At 45.0% G+C, this 14,010-nt stretch overlaps 1 protein-coding gene across 7 annotated transcripts in view; it reads right to left on the reverse strand.

The window, feature by feature from the left end:
- Positions 1-2,592, reverse strand: part of ZC3H12C (zinc finger CCCH-type containing 12C) — a 49,267-nt gene extending 46,675 nt beyond the window's left edge. For 2 of the 7 annotated variants that reach the window (XM_083609050.1, XM_083609045.1), the window contains exon 1: positions 2,007-2,592. The gene's annotated coding sequence lies outside the window, so the exon portion shown is untranslated. Of the gene's footprint in view, positions 1-670; positions 1,230-1,284; positions 1,411-1,446; positions 1,610-1,677; positions 1,744-2,006 lie in introns of those variants that run through there. The other 5 variants (XM_083609046.1, XM_083609047.1, XM_083609048.1 and 2 more) reach the window with 5 other exon arrangements.
- Between the last annotated feature and the right edge of the window lie 11,418 nt (positions 2,593-14,010).

Below are 14,010 nucleotides of genomic sequence, written 5' to 3' on the forward strand. Positions count from 1 at the left end.
GATTGGCTGCAAAATCCCACATTGGCTGAGTGAGGTTTTAAAAACAGATTCCCCAAACCAACTACTGTCACCTCCACCTCACTGATTATCATTAGGAAAATATACCCAAGATATCCAAGAGGAAAAAGTTGAGTGTGACCTACTTTGCAGGATAGCTGTGTGCCCCTAGCAGCCCAATTTAATAATGAATTCAATAGGGCTTACTCCCAAGTATGTGAACATTCAGGATTTCTGCCCACCAGTACAATCCTATAACCAGACTCACTAAGAAGAAGATAATAATAATAATCAAGTAAATGATGATGATAATAACAATAACAACTTCATTGTGACATACTCCTATCCAAGCTTATACTATAAAACACAGCTCCTTGGTGGAGAGGCGAGTAAGTCCTCAAATAAAGGAATCAAAGGACTTAAGAAGCGGGAGCGGGGGGAAGCAAATAAATTCATTTTGAAGCGAAATAGCCTGATTGGGAGGAGGGGGCCTGGGAAAATCCTAGGAGAGAAAAAAAACACACCCTACAAACTTTCCGGGGGAATATGGGCAAAAAGCGTTGCAGCTGAAGGGGTGGGAAATGCAGGTTAGCGGGTGGCGGAGAAAAAGAGGGAAAGCGCCATTGTCCAGTCCCTGAGCTATATATGAGAGGCTCGGGAAACGGTCTCTCACCTTCCTGAAATTCAAGGCGAAGCGGCCCTTCCCCCCTCCTCTTCCTCCCCGCCTCCCGGAGGGGCTGCAGCCCGGCCTCTGTCCGCGCCACGACCTTTTCGCGGCCGGAGGTCCGGGGAAAGCTCCCCTACGCGACCCCGAGGAGTCGCCGGCGCCCGCCTCGGCCTTGCGAAACCACCGGCGCTCTCCCGGCTGGGCCTCCGCAGGACCGCCTCCCGCCTGCCCAGTTGCAACGGGAAGAGTCTCCCGGCGGCCTCGGCTTTCACTCGCCACCCGGACAGGGTCACCCGGCGAAGGGGAAGCCCGCGGCCTCCTCGGCTCCAGACGCCGCCCCCGTCGCCAGGGCCTCGTTCGCCCCACCGGAGCGGCGGCGGCGGCGGCGGCGGCCTTCCTCGGCCAAACACCTCCCAGCGGAGCCACCTGCTAGGAAGGGGGCAGCTATAATAAACCAGGGGGAAGGAAGGGCCCCATGGCGTCCGCCTCCCTCTCCTCTCTTGCTCTCGCCGTGGGGGCTATCAGTGGGGCGCTCCCCATGTAAACTGCCCCAAACCCCCACAAAAAGTGAGCCACGGTCCTAGACCTGGGGGGACGGGGATGGGTACACACACAACAACAACATTTGTGGTGGTGACCCGAGCGTTGGTGTGGTTGAGGCACTCTGCACATGCTCCAAGGCCAGGGGGCTGAGCTCTGGCACATGCAGCCCATCCCTTGCTTGCCACACGTACAGACTCAGTGACACACCAAGAATGAATGAATCAACCCAGCATTACTACCCTCTGAGACTGCACTCTGAAATTACTGGCGGAGATCATATATTTATTATGCTTAGGGCATGGTTTGAAAGCCCACTCGCCCTGCCTGTCCCTACACCACTGTCCCTACACTCATTCACCCAATATTGGGTGCGCGCCTTTGCCCTCCGACGGCCCCACACTCCCTGCCACCCAGCCCATGCCTTGCCCCGCTCTGCCGCCCACCTTCAGGATCCCAAATGTTGCTTTTACCCTATAACCCGTCACGCGCCAGAAGATTCCTTTGCATTCCCACGAACTGGATCCCTGGAAGCTTTTCCCTCTACCGAACCTCCCTCCCCCCGTGATCTCCGTCCACGTCCAGGAACCGACTTCCCCCACATTTTCTGTACGCCCCACCCTGCCAGAAAAACTTCAATCTCCCCACTGATCTCTCAAAGCACACAGTCCCACCCCACATCGCGGACCATAAGCTTCTAAATCACCTCAACCCCCCCCCGCCCCAAACTTATCCAGCCCCAGCAATTCTGCTCCCCTCTTCTACCTGCTGTACGGCCCCACCCCCAAACAGCACCCCTTACCTATGGGTCTCTGCCTCCATCATCCTCTTCCCTTGGATTCTCATGGGAGTCGTCCAGCCCTTCGATCCTTTCTGCCAGTGCTCGAATTACAGACGGGGGACCTTTTGTGAGGATGCTTTTTTTTTTTTACAAAAGCCATGGGAGGGTCGTGATTTGGTTAAAATTTGGAAGAATAAAGAGGTGGGGCTTGCAGACGGAGCACCCCGCACCCCTCACGGCACCTGCCCCCATCCCAATAATTCCTCATCCCGCTCTTGTCCGAAAAAAGCCCCAAGCGAGTCCTTACTGAACGTGGGAACCCAAACTGGCTCGTGTCAGCAGCAGATTCGGGGGACCTTTTTAAATGCTCTCTCCTGTAGCACCCAGGGCTCTGGGACAAGCCTCTCTCCTTCTTCCCTGCGAGGCATCATGCTGGCTTCTTTGCTTCCTCTCATGCCGCCGTTTAGTAAAAGGAGGCTTCCTCTTTGCCAAGGGAAGGCAGTGCTCAAAAGCTGCTCTCTCAGCTCAGTGCTAAACCTCCTCCTGCTGGAGGGAGGTTGGTAAGAATTGCATCCGAACACAAATGCTGACAAAGTGACAACATAGCGGGGTGCCTGGCGTAGGGTGGGGTGTGGACAGACTGGCACCCTAAGACGTCTGTGGAGGCTTGTTAGAGCTAAAGCCCATCATTTGTTTTTAGCATCAGTGCTCACTTACGGAGCAGGTGAAATTGCAAGAGAGAAGAAACTGCTTTTCTTTCCGCATTAACAAATCCTCTTCTTTCCCTAGGGCTGGATGACCCTCAGGGGCATAGCTTTTCCCCTTTTTTCCCCTTTTTTAAGGGAAATTCCCTTCTTCCGAGGTAGGATTCCTCGCGAGAAAAGGGAAAAGTTGACTGCTATGCTCGGGGGTACCTTCCAATTCTACAATCTATGAAACCACTCCCTCAAAGCTGGAAGTAAGAAGAGCACAGCTCTAGATCAGAGGGTGTGTCGTCCAAGAAGTGTTGAGCCAGGTCGAGCCCAGCCCACCCATATGGCAAAGTGATCAGGCAGCAGGATCCACCAGAGCAGCAGATCCCAATGTTGATTTTTCTTTACCGCCCCCCCCATCTTCCCTCACCCCTTTTTCTCTGGCAGGCAAGGGGTCACCATTTTGGGGTCCACCTCAGATGCCGAAATGTCTTGGGCCAGCCCGGCCTTGAGCTCTGGTGGGTTTTCATTGCAGAAATTATTTATTTATTAAATTTGTAGGCCGCCCTTCATCCATAGATCTCAGGATGGTTCAGCAACAACGTTAGGTCAGCTGCCTTAGTTAATTCAAAGTGTTAATGTCTCATTTATGGGACTGTTTATGCCTATCAGTACACTTTAAATTACCAAAATGCTTAACATCAGTTGAAAACTAGAATAAGATTTGGATAGGTGTATTCATCCAAATATTCATCCAAGCTGGTTCACACGGCTACCACATTTATGTTTGGAATCACTGAATTATGGAGGGAAAAGTAGAATGGGCGGGTTCCTTTATTATTATTAGTGTGCAGGTGGCAACCATTTTGTGTGTGGGTTACATTCCTGGCCCCTGTGTGCATTTGCCCCTGTTTTGCCCTCTTTCGGGTCCCAAAGGACCCACGTGTCGGCAGTCGCGAATCAATTAGACGTGAGCAAAATGGTTGCCTCCTGTATATAATATTCAAGGTGGATCTCAACACTTTTAAAAAAGGGAGTCTACAGGAACAATTTCAAAACTGGCTTGAATTCAGTGGCATCCAGGTGTGAATGAAACAGAATTCTCTTTGCAGCTGCCCCCCCATCAAGTAAATAAATAAAAATACTTACCTGACCAATTGCATCACAGATAACTTGTTTATACGCCCTCCAACATAAAGCCTGCCCCCCCACTAAAATAAATCCTGGCTACACAATGCCTGCACACCTCCCAGAATATTTTCCTAAGGGTTGGGGGATCCTCTGGAGCAGATTTGAGGACTGCGATGGGAAGAAGGGGAAGGAGAAGACCTGTTGTGCAAATAGAAGTCTGCTCACATGAAGTTGGATATCACCCTAAAAGAAGAATAAGCAGCAACAACATAAAAGACACACAAATAATTAAAGACATATATTTGAATTATTGTTGTATGCTTGACATTTTGCCAACCATCTTATAGACCCAAAGAATGCAATTTCAGAGGTGTCAAGTGCAACAGCCACATACAGACAATCAGACGTACACACTATACCTTTAAAGCACTCTTTAAAGTCTGGTCATTGTGGTTTACCCATCCCAGAGTTACAATTCCTAGCAACTCTTAATGAGTTACATTGCACAAAATTCTTTGAGAGGGGAAATGTGCTTTAAAGGTATAGTGGGTATGTAGCTTCAGTTTGAAATGTCGAGATAGGAGCAATCTTTTTGGCTTTGGGTGCAGCTGCCTTGTTCTTCTCTTTGCGTGAGTCAGCAAATAATCAAAGAAATCTTTCATTTACAATGTAAGCAACAAACCAGGAAGTACTTCATTAACTATAGTTTCTCATTTTGTCTGAACTGTGAAACTATGGTCAGCAGCTTTGGAACAAGCCATGATACTAGCCCAACTCAAACCATGGCATAATATCTTGGCTTGTTCAGAAGCCGTTAACCATACTTTCTCCATTTAGATGACATGGGAAGCTGTATTAATTGAAGACCTGGTGGTTATAGTTAACTGAAGACTCCCCTCACCAGGGCTTGTCTGGGATGTTTTGCCACTTGAGACAACCTCCTGTTCCACTCTGGGTTCACATTCAGAATGTGGGAATAATTATACTATAATCTTAAAGCAGGCTGCTACTGCATTTCTGTGTTCCTTGTCAAGGTAGATAGCTCATCTATCAAAACACCCTACAATTACTGTCCCTTGTGTATCAATGAAACCAGCATCAAATAATAAAATGTTCTTTGTTAGAAAAAAGCAAACATCTGCTGACAGCATTAGAAAAGCACAAATTAGAGCGCTTAAACTCATGCCAGGAATGGGAAATAGGTCTTAAAATAATGAAAGTATTTGTTTCTCTGGTTTTGGTTGTCATGGATGAAAGGTGACAGTGATTTGGGTGTGTTGCAAAACAACCCATTCTATATAATTTCCAGTGACAATCTTTTACATGAATACTTGCACAGAGCTGTATTTTGAGGACTATGAAATACACTTAATAGCCTCTGTACTCTAGGCCCTTGCAATTCTGTCCCTTTATATTGTGTGACAGCATGTGACACTTCTGCATTAGCTGCCCATATCCTACCAGGACTGGTTCAATGTTCTTGTATTCATACACAAAGCTCTGGACACCTCAAGCCCAGTTCAATCACTGAGATAATATGGAGGAGCACTCTTAGTTGTCACCCATGTTAAGGTAAAGGTGAAGGGACCCCTGACCATTAGGTCCAGTCGTGGCCGACTCTGGGGATGCGGCGCTCATCTCGCTTTATTGGCCGAGGGAGCCGGCATACAGCTTCCGGGTCATGTGGCCAGCATGACAAATCCGCTTCTGGCGAACCAGAGCAGCGCACAGAAATGCCGTTTACCTTCCCATTATTTATCTACTTGCACTTTGACGTGCTTTCGAACTGCTAGGTTGGCAGGAGCAGGGACCGAGCAACGGGAGCTTACCCCGTAGCGGGGATTCGAACCCCTGACCTTCTGATCGGCAAGTCCTAGGCTTAACCCACAGCGCCACCCGCGTCCCTGTCACCCATGTTACAGAGGCCCAAATGGCCTCAATGAGAAATTTGGCTTTTAGTGTCACCAGTCCCATGTTGTGGAACACTCTCTTCCAGCACAGATTTGTTGGTGACATCTGCACTAATGTGTATTCTTGGGATGCATGACTGCATTTGCTTCAGTGTACACCACTGAATTAGTGTGATTAGAGAGTGCCATTGTTTTATTATCATGTTGTACTTCCATGAAGTTCAGGGTCCCATAGTATAGATGCAATCCAACCAAATTTAAACACTTTCAGGTACTATCCATTTCATGGCAGGCCTAAGAAGATCCAGGTAACTAATGACTGGTGAGCTTGACATCAGTGGCGTAGCATGGGGGGTGCAGGGGGGGCCGGCCGCACCGGACGCAACATCTGGGGGTTAGGTTTAGGGGGCGCAAATCTACGGGTTAGGGGGCGCAAATTACTTGCCTTGCCCCGGGTGCTGACAACCCACGCTACGCCACTGCTTGACATTGACACCAGGGAAGGTCCTAGAACAGATACTGTATTTTTCGCTCTATAGGACGCACCCAACCATAGGACGCACCTTGTTTTAGAGGGGGAGAAGAAGAAAATTTTTTTATCCCCCTCTCTGCTCAGCCACCCTTCAGCGAAGCGGCAGGAGAAACGGAGCCCCTTCCATTTCTCCTCCTGCTTCGCTGAAGGGGCGCTATGCAGCTCTCCCTCTCTGCTGAAGCCAGGAGAGTCTTGCTCTCCCTCTGCGCTTCAGAGGCTTCGCGTTGCTATCGCTGAAGCTAAGGAGCCTGCATTCACTCCATAGGACGCACACACATTTCCCCCTTAATTTTTGGAGGGGAAAAAGTGCGTCCTATAGAGCGCAAAATACGGTAATTAAGCAGTCAGTGAGCACTTAGAAAAGGATGCTGTGATTAATAGACCCAGAATGGGTTTCTCAAAAACGAGTCATGCAAGACAAATCTTCTTTCTTTCTTTCTTTCTTTCTTTCTTTCTTTCTTTCTTTCTTTCTTATAGAGCTACAAGCTTGGTGGATCAGGGGAATGCTGTGGATATGGTGTATCTTGATTTCACAAAGCCCCCCCCCCCCATGATATTCTTGCGGAGAAGCTGGGGTAAAATGTAGGCTGGATAAGGTAATGGTGAGGTGGATTTGTAGCTGGCTGGCTGAACAAACACAAAGAGTGCTGACTAATGGTTGCTTGTCCTCCTGGAAAAAAGTGACAAGTGGTGGGTGGCACAGGGGTCTATCCTGGGTTCGTTGTTGTTCAACATCTTTATAAATTGAAATACTTTATTGTCACTTGTACAACTTGTATACAGTGAGATTACACAAGCACCCCCCATTCAGCTCTCTTAGTCTTAATTTCCCTTGTTTACTGACGCACACCCACCAAACCCAAAAGTCAGTTGCCCTGTTGTTATCTTTTTATTCAGCAGCCTAACAGCCCACAGATAGAAGCTGTTCTTTACCCTGTTGGTGCGACTAATCATGCTTCTGTATCTTCTGCCTGAGGGCAGGAGATCAAGAAAGTGCCGGCCAGGGTGTGAATCATCCCTGAGAATTTTCCTCACTCTTCTGAGGCAACGTTCTTCCGCAATGTCATCCAGCGGATTCACAGGACAGCCCATAATATCTTGTGCTGTATTCACCACGCTCTGTAGACACGTCCTATCAGATGATGTAAATGATGTAGATGAAGGAACTGAAGGGATTCTCATCAGGAGGACTGTGAGGAGATATGATAGGCATCTTCAACGATCTCAAGGACTGTCACATGGAAGAGAGAGCAAGCTTGTTTTCTCCTGCTCTGGAAGGTAGGACTCAAACCAATGGTTTCAAGTTACAAGAAAGGAGATTCAGACTAAACATCAGGAAGAACTTTCTGACAGTAAGAGCTGTTCAAACAGTGGAATGGACTCCCTTGAGACTCTCCTTCCTGGGAGATTTTAAAGCAGCGCTTGGTTGGTCATCTGTCTTGTATGATCTAGTTGAGATTCCTGCATTGCGAGAGTTGGACTAGATGATCCTCAGGGTCCCTTCCAATGCTACAACTCTATGATTCTATATGCTCCAGCTGAAATCAAAGGGATTTGAAAGTGCTGAACTTTGGTTGATTTGTTGCAGTTGTGCATCAAATGTAAAGTTGTGTAATGACAGATATGTAAGAGCGTCCAGTCAGCTGGCTATTTGGAAAGGATATTATATGCTGCGCTTGACCCTGACACAGAGTATATTCATTTTCCGGACCACAGGTATGAAATTTACGGCATGTAATGCCCTAAGAGAGAATATTATGAAAATGATATATAGGTGGTACATAACCCCAGTCAAGCTCGCAAAAATATATCACTTGCCCGATAATAAATGTTGGAAATGTAAGGATGCTGAAGGTACATTTTTTCACCTTTGGTGGACGTGCCCAAAGATTAAGGCCTTCTGGGAAATGATTTATAATGAAATGAAAAAGATATTTAAGTATACTTTCCTGAAAAAAACAGAGGCTTTTCTCTTGGGTATAGTCGGCCATTTGGTGCCAAAGAAGGATAGAACCTTTTTCATGTATGCTACAACGGCAGCAAGAATACTTATAGCAAAGCACTGGAAGACTCAAGATTTACCCACTCTGGAAGAATGGCAGATGAAGTTGATTGACTGTATGGGACTGGCAGAAATGACCGGCAGAATCCGCGACCAGGGAGAAAAGTCAGCAGAAGAAGATTGGAAGAAATTTAAGGAATATCTACAGAAATATTATAAAATTAATGAACTTTGAAAAGATGTTGATTTGAACTTAGGTGGTCTCTAGCTGTTATGATAAAGATAATGGGGATTATAATTGTTTTTGTTATTAAATTTTTAAAAAAAGTTGAGTGGAAAATAAGGTGATATTTTAAAAGGAATGTTAAGAGATTAGGATTTGCTGAATTAACAAATTGAACTAGAGAACAAGAAGGGGAGGTATGAGGAAGTCAAAGAAATATGTGACTGAAAAACTGTTATTGAAACTGAATTGTTTTTTAATATTTTTCTTTTTCTTTTTCTTTTTGTGTTTATATAAAATTGGAAAACTTAATAAAAATTCATTTTAAAAAAAACAACAGAGTATATTCATTTTCCACAACAGCAGCCTTCCCGTGAGCAGAATATCTCTCATCCCTGTTTACGTATTCTACACATTAATAATTCTAACACTTTCCTCCTCATGAGTTCCTGGAAGGCTCCTTAAGCCATGAATAATTTGGTTCCTGGATGCAATGGTTTCCTCTTTTATGCAGGACCAGAGGCCTCCCTCGTTTTCTTTTTCTAAAGAGTTTCTGTTGCAATCATATTGCAAAATATGATTAGAAAGATTTCAAACTGGAACCTTTGTTTTAAACAGTAACACTTTCCCCACAGCCTCTAGCTGCAGCACACTGTGTGGTCTGTTTGTGTGGTTTGGGAGCTGCACGGTCAGGGGAAAAACCAATGCTGTCCAAAGTTGTAAAGACTGCAGAGAGTATAATTGGGTGCACTCTTCCCACCTTGGATCAAATCTATGCTTCCAGGTGTCATAAGAAAGCTGCAGAGATAGTGCAGGTTAGTACACACCCCAGAAATTATCTCTTTCAGCTTCTGCCTTCTGGAAGAAGGTTGTTGTTGTTGTTTAGTCATGTCCGACTCTTCATGACCCCATGGACCAGAGCACGCCAGGCACTCCTGTCTTCCACTGCCTCCCACAGTTTGGTCAAATTCATGCTGGTAGCTTCGAGAACACTATCCAATCATCTCGTCCTCTGTCGTCCCCTTCTCCTTGTGCCCTCCATCTTTCCCAACATCAGGGTCTTTTCCAGGGAGTCTTCTCTTCTCATGAGGTGGCTAAAGTATTGGAGCCTCAGCTTTATGATCTTTCCTTCCAGTGAGCACTCAGGGCTGATTTCCTTAAGAATGGATGCGTTTGATCTTCTTGCAGTCCATGGGACTCTCAAGAGTCTCCTCCAGCACCATAATTCAAAAGCATCAATTCTTCGGCGATCAGCCTTCTTTATGGTCCAGCTCTCACTTCCATACATCCCTAACTTCCATACATCACTACCGGAAGAAGGTACAGGGTTATAAAGACTAGGACTAGCCGCCTGAGAAACAATTTCTATCCAAATGTAACCTGAAGCGTATGTAACCTGAGGTACCACTGTATTGGGAATGAAAAACATGTGAGGACAAGTGTATACAGTGGTACCTCAGGTTACATATGCTTCAGGTTACAGACTCCGCTAACGCAGAAATAGTACCTCGGGTTAAGAACTTTGCTTCAGGATGAGAACAGAAATCGTGCTCCGGCAGCGCGGCAGCAGTGGGAGGCCCCATTAGCTAAAGTGGTGCTTCAGGTTAAGAACAGTTTCAGGTTAAGAACGGACCTCCGGAACGAATTATGTTCTTAACCCGAGGTACCACTGTACTCTGTTCCTGCTTCAATTCTTTTGGATCTCAGTGAAAAAATGGCTTGACAAAAACCCATAAAATAGAACCCTTTTCAAAATAAGTGCCCTAATAGCTTTTTTTAAAAAAGAGTACATGGAAAGATTGCATGAAACTGATTATTTATTTTTAAAAACAGCTTGTTCCAGTTCTTTTTTTTTTTTTTAAGGTAGCTGTTCTATTTGGTAATCTACAAATATGGTAAGATAGTTAGCGTTGTATTCAAGGAAAGCAAGCGTGTGAGCCCTATGTTTTTGTGCCTGTGTTTTATAGATGAGTCAGGTTTAATCGCCTTGCCTGAGTTTAAAAAGGGGAAATCAGCAGGAGGGGAAAATCACCAAAAGAAAGCCTTATAGACACTCAGATCTAATCAATGTCATTACTTCTGGGAAGAAACATTGTTATCAGTGAATAATCATGTCAGAGGAGATTGTAACATCTGCAGGGGATAGCAACCCTTTAAAAACCATGTTCTGCAACTTTGATCTCTTTCAGACATAATCTGAACTATATAAAGAACAGATACCAATTGATCTTTATATCCTTTTATGATTACAGCCTCCCCAGGATGCACATTAGGCTGAAAGGAAGGAAACCCAAGGTTTGTCCAAACCAGAGTTTACTGCGTGTTTGCTGCTGTTTGTGTTTCCTTTTAATTTGTGTAGTCCACATGACGTTAGCTCTCAGATGACACCAATCTTTATGCTTTCCCTCTGTAAACTCGGGTTTATCTGATATGGGGATAATCCCAAAGGCTGGGGGAAATTGGGATCCAAACTTCCATTTAGGGTGACAGATTATTTGTTTTGATGGTTTTTGATGAGTGGATCAATTGTCACTTTCCGCTACTCTCTTTTTCACACTCATTCCTTTCTTAATGTATTTCTGAGAAAGTCCGTGTACAGTGGTACCTCGGGTTACATACGCTTCAGGTTACAGACTCCGCTAATCCAGAAATAGTACCTCGGGTTAAGAACTTTGCTTCAGGATGAGAACAGAAATTGTGCTCCGGTGGTGTAGCAGCAGCAGGAGGCCCCATTAGCTAAAGTGGTGCTTCAGGTTAAGAACAGTTTCAGGTTAAGAACGGACCTCCAGAACGAACCTGACGTACCACTGTATTTCTGAGACTCAAAAGTACATATGGCCCAGAGCCAAGACCACCTCTTTTCTTCATGGATCTATAGAACTTCATTATTTTCAGATAATGAAATATTTATTTGCTGGAACACCGGGTGAGGTGAAATGCTGGAGGAGGACTAGTTGTTCAGAGCCAACATCGCCTCCTTTCCCTCAAGTAGCTCCACTTCTCTTTAAGAGAGCCTCATATGTATGGGATTTGTCACTCATCACGCGCGCGCGCGCGCGCACACACACACACACACACACACGACATAAACGCTGCCTCTGTTAATGGACTTCATGAGATGTCCATATTTTCCCAAGGAAGAAGTGCCAGGACGTTTCATTCAGGGAAAAGAATAACAACTTACACCATGGTGGGGCAGTGGGCGGGGGGGGGGTGCAGAATAGGCATAACTACATAGTAGTCATAACTTCTTCCACTTGTTCAGTTAAAAGCCCCTATCGTTCATGAGTTCATAGAGGATCTGATGAACAAGATCCATGAAACAAAGGGGAATGATGAGCTAAATTTCCATATCTTCTGCCCCCACAATGAGTGGGAGAGTGTACCTGCCATTCACAAGTAATTGTCATCAATTTTCTGCTTGCTTTTATGGGAGCTTTTAAGCCCCATGCACAATTATTTTGGGGCTTGTCATTTCAATAGATGGTTGGTTTTAAGATCTCGGAGTCTTAGTTGTGAAGGCCAAAGGCAAGGCATTGTATTTTTCTGCCACACACTGCCCCCCCCAACCTGTTGCTTTCTTAGACATGCATCCCAGAGTCTTCATTATGAGTAGAAAACTACCTGGTTTTCCTATTTTAAAAGGAGTTTTTAACATTCCTATTTGGTTTCTGGAACTTGGCTGCATTTTTGTTCAAATTCTTTTTAGCAATAAAAGATGCGTATTCTTCTAAATCTATTTGCTAACTCCCCCCCCCCCTTTTTAAAGGGCATTTGCTCCTCCTTTCCTTATTCTTTCTACTCTCTTTGGCATGCATCCTGATGGCTGTTGAAACTTGAGCCCTGTTGAAACTTGATCCCCCACCTGTGGCTCCACAAGGGGTGGGTGGGAAATGTTAAGTTGTGAGTGAACATATCAGGCGACACAGCAATTCTTCAGACAGCTCTTCTTTATTCACAGGCCACAACAGAACTGAGCTGAAGGGTTCAGCCAACCTGCTTATATAGAGCTCAGCTACATGGCAACAGTAACAACTTTCTGAAACTATCCAATCACTGAACATCACTTACAATTCCTTATTTGCATATGCGGACCTGAGTGAAAACTATTTACAGTATCCCCCTGCTGGCCCAGGGTGAGAACTTCAGTATATAACAGGAAATGTACAGGACAATCATAACCACATCTACTCAGAAGTAAGCCCTACTGAATTCAGCGAGGTTTACTCCCAGCTAGATTGCAGCCATAGATATCAAGATCTAAAACAACTTCTTGCCAGAACTTGTCAAATCAACACAGAGTATACAAACAGCACAATCAGTTACCAAACCTTTCCCTGGAATATGCAAGTTTAAATAGTATAATGGTGTGTTTATTAGCTTATATTTTAATGTTCCCCTGCGAAAGACAATCCTACACCTAGAAAATCAGCATGTTAAGGAGAAGGATTCAGAATGCTTTTCTCCTTGATGTGCTTGTTTGCTGGGTGCAGAGGATTTTTGGGGGTGTCTTTTTTTTTTTTTTTTTTGGGTGGTTAGGAGCATTCAGGCATGCAACCCAAAAGAAAGGTTGCAGTTTTTGAGACTTTCTAGTTTAGGGGAAAGGTGAGCGAGAGGTGACATGATAGAAGTGTATAAAATTATGCCTGGCATGGAGAAATTACCGTATTTTTCCAAAAATGAAGGGGAAATGTGTGTGCATCCGATGAGGTGAATGCAGGCTTTCGCTGAAGCCTGGAGAGCGAGAGGCGTCGGTGCGCACTGACCCCTCTCGCTCTCCAGGCTTCAGGAAGCTATCCGCAAGCCTTGCGAGCCTGGCGGGAGTTGCCGCCGGGCTTGCAAGGCTTGCGGATAGCAGCCTGTTCTGGGGGCTGGGGTCGGGGGAAGCTCGGGCTTCCCCTGCCCCAGCCCCGTGGCTGGGGGGGATTTTTTTTTTATTCATCCCCCCCCAAAAAAAACAAGGTGCGTCCTATGGGCCAGTGCGCCCTATAGGGCGAAAAATACGGTAGATAGAGAAAAGCTTTTTCTCCCTCTCTCATAACACTAGTATTCATGTACGTTAAAAGATTCAGGACAGAAAGTACTTCTTTTTCTTTTTTCTTTTGAGTTTTATTTATTTATTTATTTATTTATTAACGTTCTTATGTTACATCGGTAAACGTTATCATACTACATTACAAGGCATATTATAATATAATTTTCAGCATGTATACAAAGTTTATATACAAAGTTTATATACCTAAAGAAAAAAAACAAGGACGAAAAACTATTCCAAAATCATATATGTACCAACACTTTGGACTTCCTGTTTATCACGTTGTATATTCCTTTTTTGAATGTACTTTTATTATTGTATATTTCTTTACATTTTAGCTAATACATTCCTATATCAATATGTACCCTTGGTCTTATTTCTCAACTCAGTCTCTCTCCAACGCCAATCGAATGCTAGCATAGATAGCGAACCTTGACTGTATTTTTGAACATATATCTTATATCTATCCCACTTTTCCATAAATTTTTGTTTTGAATTGA

Source organism: Podarcis filfolensis, assembly GCF_964270895.1.
Source record: "Podarcis filfolensis genome assembly, chromosome: 4".
NCBI classification, from domain to species: domain Eukaryota; kingdom Metazoa; phylum Chordata; class Lepidosauria; order Squamata; family Lacertidae; genus Podarcis; species Podarcis filfolensis.